Here is a 9,355-nt window from a genome sequence, read left to right on the forward strand (position 1 = left end):
AGCTCTGTTTTCACTCAGAAAATAAGAGGACTCCCGTGAGAATGACATCATCATCCTCCCGCACTCCTGCATCTGCACCTGTATCCTCACCTTCCCCCCAGTGATGATGGATGGTCCCTCCTGTCTAAGGCTGCCCGTCAGGGAGGGCACAGGATGCAGCTCCTCCATCCCCTGTATCAGCAGTTTCCCACTCTCTGATGCCTCCTTCATTCCTGCCTACAGCTGCCATTGCTCCCATTAAAATTAATCAAACAAATCTAAATAAATGAAAACAAAACTCTCCCATAAACATCTGCCACTCTATGTCCAGTTTCCTCCCAACACTTGCCCCATGTCTATAACTCTTCTTACAGAACAATTCCCGAGTCCATCTCACATCTACTAGGTTGTCCTCTTATTTTTAGATGATGGATATATGCACATAGTTGTAAGAAGTAAAATACTTCTACAAGACTTGATATCCAAGCAGATGGCTCAATGTTCCATGTCCCCCCATCTCTTAAATCTCATAGACAAGCTATTTTTCAAATTTTAACTGAGTGGGGAGGGTATAGCTCAGTGGTAGAGTATGTGTTTAGCATGCACGAGACCCTGGGTTCAATCTTCAGTACCTTCATCAAAAAATAAATAAATAAAGCTAATTCCCCCCCAAAAATTTTTTAAAACACTTTTAGCTGATTCTCTAATTATTTCTTCTATGCCTCTAAATAGCATGTTTATAATACTCCTTCCTTGTTTTTCAGTTTTATATACCATCTTTAGTTAATTGGTTCTTTCCCACACCACCATCCTCCCTCTATAATTATAATTCATAAATTTATAAATCTTACCATTTTGATTAGCTCACGGTGCAGTGTTTGCATTGTTATGATGATGGAAATGTTAGTCACAACTGAGCATTTAGTAGACTTTCCTTTCCTTGAATGATTTTTTATTTTCCCTGGAATAAATAATACCTTAGTTATGTTGTATTCATTTTAAATCATTACAAAACTCTCCGCAGACCCTAAGTCTTCCCAAATATTTTTGAGCACATCTGATATTCCACTAACTTCATCTCTTTACACAGACCTGTCTGACAGTCCTCAGTCCTGCCTATGCGGACTGTGGGCGGGGTCCCTGCACACGTGGGGCAGGGCTGACATCCCGATCTCCTTCACCTCCTCCTGGGCAGCCCTCTCCCTCTCTTGTTTGTCTCCCCTGAGGTTTGGATCCCATGTATTTCCTGTTTCTTGTTTTCTCCATCATCCCTGCCTCCCCCACCAACTTTGCCTAATAGTGTCCCAGGGAAAGGAGCACGGAAATTACAGCAGTGAAACTCTGAAATTTCTTAGGCTCCCCTAGGGCTTACATGTTGACTTCATATTGAATTCTGTTGGAAATACTTGTTTCTCCCAGAATTCAGAAGGCATTGCTTCACTATCTTCTAGCCCCATGAAGTTTTCAAGGTCTCTTCTTTTCCACCCTCTGTCTGAAATGTCATTGTGATTGTCTTGGGCTGGGTCTGTTTTCATCCACTGCACTAAGAGTTTGGTTGGGACATTCAGGATGTAAATGCTGGTCTTAATCTGAGTTTTCTTATGATTCCTACTCTCCATTATTTTTGAAACTCCTTTTATTAACTTGTTAAAATCCCTTGATTGACAGATTAGTATTCTAATAGGTCTTGTCTCCTCCTTGTCATTATTTTTCCAACTACTTACTGACAGTATGACTCTAATCTTCCACTTCATCTATTCAAGTATTCATTCTATGACATTTTTAATTCCCAAGAGCTCTTTTTCATTCTATGATTGTATATAATTATATAGAATTCTGGTTTTATTTCACATTCCATTTATCTTTTCCATCTTTCAGACATTACTGATATCAGCGGCAGGGGACCTGTCAGGACTTCTGTTATCTGCTCTCATGGCATCATGAGCTCTTCCTCACGGCACTTAGTGCAGTCGTGCTGTGCATCTGTCTTGGTCATTTCTGTCCCTCTCCCGCACAGCAGAGCCCATCTCCCATCAGCAGGCGCCTAACTGTTGCTCTCCTCCAGTGTCTCCAGATCCTGATGCAAGGTGGCCTCGAAATAGATGCTCCTTAACCTCTCTGAGGCTCCCTTTCCCTGTCTGCACAAAAGGATCACACATTGGGCCCCTCATGGGTCTGCTTTGAGGTATAAATTGACCCTGTATGTAAATCACATGGAATGACTGCCTGAGACATAGTTAGTTCTCCTCTGTTCATAGTGACCATCATTACAGTGATTGTAGCATTTAGATTATTTCCACTCTTTACTTCTATAAACCACAATTCAAGATACATCCTTGAATGTGTATTTTTGAGAACATGTCTAATCATCTTCTTAGGATAAATTTCTAAAAGAGAAGTTTCTGTGTCAAAATGTAAGCATATTGAAATTGTTGAGACATTAACACGACCAACTGTGGAGCCCCAGCTCCGCTTCTCACAACACTGAGGCCCGTGTAAGTGTGAGACCAATTCCTGTGGTCGGAGTCTGCTTTGTCCTTCTGAATTCAATATTTTAAAGTAACTATATCCCAAATGAAAAATAACTAAAGAATATTAGAAAACAATTTGGAACATTGACATCACACAAGGACACCTGAGACCATGACACAGGGAGACAAGACAAGACCATGACATCATTCTGTACAGACCAAACAAGGTGGCACTGTGACCCTCACAATGTACCAAACCTCTCCCTGTGGTCATACAGCGACCACTGCTTCTGTCTAGTTACAGCTGTATCCTCGCTCTAGTTGCCCTCCCTCCCGGTAAGATTTACTCAGGTGCCCAGTCATAGAATTTTCCCTCACTTCCTAACAACATTCAATCTAGAATGAGCCCCTGCTTCCAAATCCCTCCTCAGAATCACCCAACCAAAGCCGTATGTACGTTCTGGCTAACACTCACACTCAGACACCGTGGGCCTGATGCTGTGTGATCTCCCTCGCTGCTCCCAGTAATAAATCCAACCTGCTTGCCCACAGATGTGCTCCAGGTGGTCTTTGGCTGAAGAACACTGAGGCACGTCACACCTTTTGTCTGTCAAATTTTTTATGTCTTTGAGTTGAATATGAGCGTGTGTTTTAAATCTTTGTAAGTGTGTGGTTGACACAGAGAGGATTTGTGTATTTCTTCATGGTTTTTCATCTTTAGGATTATGCTTAGTGAATTATTTGTTCCACAATTGTAAAAATTCACGTAGCTTTTCATCTAGGAGGGGATGGTGAGGAGAGAAGGGTCCAAGGGTGAAGGGAAACAGAATTCACTGAATTTGGGAGTAAAACATAGGAGGAACAGTAGGTCAAGATTTCTAAGGTGGTTGAATTCTAAGGTGTACATCTTCTGCTTTATAATTTACAAGTATGTACAGGACCTGCAAGGCATTTGACATATATTGTGGCCAATAAATACTTTCTCCTGGGCTAATTGAAAGACTTACATGCCTGCCCATGTTTATCAGGTTAATGAAAACATCCAGAGTTCCAATGTAACATAGATAAGGATTAGTTCCAGTGATGGGCATTTTTGAACACTTATGACCTGATAGTGATAAACCATGGTTTGGTTAATGTCTATACACTGTAATTGTTAAAATACATATTAATTAAACTTTCTTGGGCATGTTGTGTTTTAAGGATACATCTAAGACCCACATAGACAAACCCATGCCTTTCACTGACTTTTTTAATATTTATCAACCAATGAGTCACAAAGTATCTTCTTGGGGAACAGACAATTTTAAGAGCATTCTGGATATGCACCATCCCATATGCTAGACTATCAGCATATGGTTATTTAAATAAAATAAATGAAATTAAAGGTGCTCAGCACAATAGTGATTTCTGAGGTGCCACATGTAGCTAGTGGCTACCACAGTGGAGAGCACAGATATAGATCAATTTCTCCATCACGGAACGTTCTGTTGGACAGGACTGCTCCCCATGCTTTGTGGGCCTCACATCAGATGCATTAGACCCACGTGAGATGAAAGGGCCAATGTTATTTCTCTGAGAAACTATTGCAGATTTCTGTCTGGGATATGAATACATATTAAGCTGGTGTATAACAAACCCAAAATAGGTTATGAGTGGGTCTGGTGCCTTCAGGCCCAGACTGTTTCCAGTTCCATAGTGGTGTTACCTGTCCCTCCATCTCCCTTCCCAGACTGAGGACTCTCTCTGTTATTCTTTTCCAGGGAGTGGGTTTTCTTCTAAGGGAGCCCAGGGGCAGAGCTTTCAGCTAAGTCTGGGGAGGCAGGGAGTTTCCAGCTCAGAGAGAGGGATTCTGGGACATGAACAAGAGGCAAAAGTGGGGACCGGCTGGGAGACTCTCCTTGGTTTATTCAGAACAGCAGTTCTCAAAGTGTGGTCTGTGAAACCCTTGAAGTCACTGAGACCCTTTCACAGGATCCGTCAGTTCAAAACTATTTTCATAGCATCACTGACACATTATTTGCCTTTACTCTATGTTGACATTTGCATTGAGGTAAAGTTTAGTAATAATGAAGACTTCTGGCAGCAAACTGCAATAGTAATTATTTTCCACCACAACTTACTTGCAGAAAAAAAAAACAGGTTTGTTTTTAAATGTCCTTCTTGAAGCATTAAAAACTATCTGTCCTAAATCATCATCATTAAATTCACATTTTAAAAATACCTTATATGATGACGTGGGAAGCACACATAAAACAACACTTCTGCCACATTCTGAAGTCCTATGTCCCAGGGAAAATAATGCGTGTGAGCTGAGCTAGCCTCCTTTTTCCTGAAATACTATTTTTACTTGAAAGGATGAGTTGGGGGGTGGTTATAGCTCAGTGGTAGGATGCGTGCTTAGCATTCAGGAAGTCCTAGGTTCAAGTCCCATAAATAAAACCTAATTGCCTACCCCCACAAAAAATTAGAAATGAAACATGAAACTAAATAAATAAATATATCAGTAAAAAAAAAAAAAAAGAATGAATGACAGAGAAACTATAATTATTTACACTTGGTCAGCTGTCATACACTTTCTCAAAAAGGAAGTGAGAAAGATTTTCTTCCTTCAGGAAAATAAACTGAGAGTTGCAACTGCCACCTAGAATTTTGGAAAACTTGTGATTCATCGCGTAAGCTTTCAGCTTCCCATTAGGTTAACTACTCTGTTGGCATCTGTGGTAATATGATCATATATGATGATTTTTTGATAATTTTGATTAAATACATAGACACTGGAAGATCTATATAACTCAGTGAAACAATGTATAGGCTAAAAAATATCGTTCATCAGTACAAGAGACATTCAGTGTGCAAGACAGGCCTATGGATTTTAATGTAACAGAATAGGAAATATACAATTATATTGTTTCAGGCCCACTTTGCAAATAACTTTTGAGAAACTACAACTTGTGTAGTTTTAGTTTTGTATCAAAGAGGAACATTCCACAATTATCTGAGGTTATTAAAAATACTACTCCTACATATGTGTGAGCCTCTTTATAGACTGCAATCAAAATAAGGGATTAAACGCAGAAGCAAACTTGAAAATCCAGTGGCCTTCTAATGAGACAGACGAGAAAGAGACCTGCAAAAATGTAAAAATGTAAAAAGCTCCACCTTCTCACTATCACGTTTATTCTGGGAAATTGTTATATTTTGTATTAAAGGGAAGGGGCTATTAATATTTACCTAAATTAATTTTTTAATAATTGAAGTGCTGTCAATTACAATGTGTCAATCTCGTGTACAGCACGATGTCCCAGTCTTGCATATACATGCATATATTCGTTTTCATGTTTTTTTTTCCATTAAAGGTTATTACAATTTTTTTAATTTAACAGTATTACTCCTAGTATGGAAAATATCGATAGATAATATCCTTGAGGTGTTCCTAATTTGGAAGACTATATAGATATTCTGACCAAAAACTTTGAAAATCACTGAATTAGCCCCTGGGCCAGGACTCAGTGAGACTTGGTGACGAAGAGCTCTCGGTGCAGAAGGGGAGGGATCAGGGCAAAGTCCCAGGTTCCCGGGACGGAGTGGCTCTCGGGGGTCTCACCGAGGGCGAGGTCTGGGGCGAGAACGCTCGGTGCTGGGGGTTCCCCTTCTCCCCGGGCCTTCCAGCCTGGACACTCGTGACGCGGTCCCAGTCCTCACTCCATTTGGTGTCGGGTTTCTACAAAAGCCAATCGGTTCCCGGTTATAAAGTCCGCATGGACCAGTCCTCACTCTGCTTCTCGAAGACTCTGATGCGGATCTGGGGGTCCCGAGCCCTCCTCCTGCAGCTCTCGGGGGCCCTGGCCCTGACCGAGACCTGGGCGGGTGAGTGCGGGGTCGGGAGGGAACGGCTTCTGTGGGAGAGGAGCGAGGGGCCCGCCCCGGGGTAGCAAGCGCAGGACCCCCCGGAGAAAGTGCGACGTCTCCGCCCCCTGCCCAGACCCGTCACCCCACCTCCCGCCCGCCCTCTCCTCTCTCCCACCCCGAGGTCCTGGCTCTTTTTCGAACTGCCACCACTTTTCCGTCTAGCGAGCCCCTTCATCCAAGCCCCCCTGTAGCCCCTTCAACATCAGATCCTGGGACCCGCGCCCGGAGGAGGGTCGGGCAGGGCTTCACCCCCACCTCGCCCCCAGGTTCCCACTCCATGAGGTATTTCGAAACGGGGGTGTCCCGGCCTGGCCTCGGGGAGCCCTGGTACGTGGAAGTCGGCTACGTGGATGACACGCAGTTCGTGCGGTTCGATAGTGACGCCCCGAATCCGAGGATGGAGCCGCGGGCGCGGTGGGTGTAGCAGGAGGGGCCGGCGTATTGGGATCGGGAGACACGGAGAAGCAAGGAGAACGCACACATTTTTCCGTGAGCCTGAACACCCTGCGAGGCTGCTACAACCACAGCGAGGCCGGTGAGCGACGCGGGCCCGGGTCCAGCTCACGACCCCCCTCCCCAGGGACGGGCCGGGGTCCCCCGAGTCTCCGGGTTCGAAGGTCACCCCGACATTGCGGGGCCCGCCCGGCCCTCGACCCGGGAAGAGCCGGCGGGACTTTGACCCGGTTTCATTTTCAGTTTAGGTTTAATCACTGTGTGGGGCGGGGCGGGGTCAGGGTCTCACACCTACCAGAGGATGTACGGTGATGCAAGATTTGTTTACAACCTCCCCCCGTCCAACATTGTGACTTCAGATTCCCTGACTCCTCTTCTGCAAAGAGCGTCTGAAATTGTCTTGCCCTATTAGCATAATGTGAGGAGGTGGGGAGACTTGCCCACCCCTGCCCCCCACGGACTCCTCCTCGCACTGACTAGTATCTCCTCCCTGATGGACTCCCCTGTTCTAGCAGAGGCGCCTCTTACCAAGATAGTTGAAATGTCGAAGAGGGTACAGGGTCTGGGGTGGAAGTTGGGGTTGAGAGATGGAAAAAGATGACAATTTCAATTTGCCTGGCTATATTTGAACATTGCTATAGAGCAGTGACTCTTTGTGCCTCCCATTTCTCCCTTTTTAAATGTGTATGAAGATTATCCTGTGCCTGTCCCGCCTGTGGAGACAGATAATTCGTCTCTGTACTTCACAGGCCTTCAGTCCAGGAGGAACTGTACTTGAAGGGCTTCACTTACATAAATGCACGCCAGGAGCCTCAGCCAGACCTGGCCCTGATTTAGATGAGATTCTGGATTTTACCCTGATTCTGTAATAGAATGAGACTGGGATGGGAGGGAGTTTATTTTGCATGTGGGAGGAATGCGGATAATTAGTGTCTAGAAAATCAACTGTGATGGTTTTCAAATGTCCACATTCTGTTTGACACTCAAAAGTCAGAAACATTATCTTCTGTAGTGGCTGTGCTCTTTTGCACTCCTGCCAACAAGGAATGAGTGTTTCTGCCCTGATCTGAATGTTTGTGTTCCCTCAGAATTCGTATGTTGAAATCCTAATGCCCAATGTGATGGTATTAGGAGATGGGGCCTTCGGGAAGTACTTAAGTCTTGAGAGTGGGGACCTAATAAGTGGGATGGGTGCCGGCAATCCTGTTCCCAGTTCCTAAGGTGTGGGTTTTTTCCACACTGCCAAGCACTTCTCTGACACCAGCCGAGGGGCCTACAGTTCTATTCACTTCTGACACTATCTACTGTCTCTACCTGGAGATCACATCAGATCCCACAGGTTAAGGGTTTAGTCTCACAAGAATATCCCCCCTACTTCAGGTGCCAATCACAAATCAAGGTTGTCACTTATGCTTCAGATTGATCGGCTATAAATCAGTGGTTCCCAGGATGCCCTCCAGATTAATTTGCTAGAGTGACTCACAGAACACAGGAAAACAGTTTGCTTACTGTTTCCCAGTTTATTATAAGAGTATGATAAAGGATACAGGTGAGCATCCAGATGGAAGAGATGCATAGGTTGAAGTATATGGGAAAAGACACCACTCTCCCAGCACCTCCATGTGTTCACCAGCCTGAAAGCTCCAAACCCCATCCTTTTGGGGTTTTATGGAGGCTTCATTACATAGGCATCATTGATTCAGCCATTGGCCATTAGCAGTTATCTACCTCCAGCCCCTCTCCCCTCCACGGAAGTCATGGAGGTGGGACTGAAAGTAAAAACCCCCTAATCTCATGGTAGGTTCCTCCTGTGACCAGCCCTCATCCTTAGGGTAGCTGGGGCTTTCCAAAAGTCACCTCATTAACATAACGAAAGATACTTTTATCGCTTTCATCACTTAGGAAATTCCAAAGGTTTTAGTAACTCTGTGGCAGGAAAAGGAAGGAAGACCAAATAAATATTTCTTATTGTGAATCACAATATCATAGTGCCTTTAAAAAGAGGTTTCAGAGAGATCCCAAGCCCTTTGCATTGTGTGAGCACATAGCCAGGAAGTACCAGCCATGAGCCAGGAAGAAAGTCCTTACCCAGCCTTGCTGGTGCAGTGATCTTGGATGTCCAGCCTCCAGAACTATGAGCAGTAACTTCCTGTTTACAAACTACCCAGTTGGTGCTCTATTCTTACAGCAGCCCTAACAGACCTATAGTTCCTGTTGCTTCACATCCTCACCAGTACTTGGTATTACCAGTTTTTATTTTAATTATTCAAATAGATGTGTAATGGTATATTGCTTTTTATTTGTATTTCCCTAATTACATATGATATTGAGTATCTTTCTATATGCTTTTTCATGCACCATCTGTTTAGTGTCTTTAGTGAATTATCTGTTCATATTTTGCACATTTTTTAATTGACGTACAGTCAATTATGGTGTGTCAATTTCTGGTGTACAGCATAATGTCTCAGTCTTGCATATACATACATATATTCGTTTTCATAGATTCTGCACATTTTTAAATTATCCATTTTCTTATTGTT

The 9,355-nt window shown here is 43.8% G+C and overlaps 1 pseudogene; it reads left to right on the top strand.

Annotated features, from left to right (window-relative positions):
- The first annotated feature begins 6,193 nt into the window (after positions 1 to 6,193).
- Positions 6,194 to 7,127, top strand: LOC102507739 (annotated as a pseudogene).
- Positions 7,128 to 9,355: the final 2,228 nt, after the last annotated feature.

The sequence above is a fragment of the Camelus ferus genome, chromosome 20 (assembly GCF_009834535.1).
Source record: "Camelus ferus isolate YT-003-E chromosome 20, BCGSAC_Cfer_1.0, whole genome shotgun sequence".
Taxonomy (NCBI): domain Eukaryota; kingdom Metazoa; phylum Chordata; class Mammalia; order Artiodactyla; family Camelidae; genus Camelus; species Camelus ferus.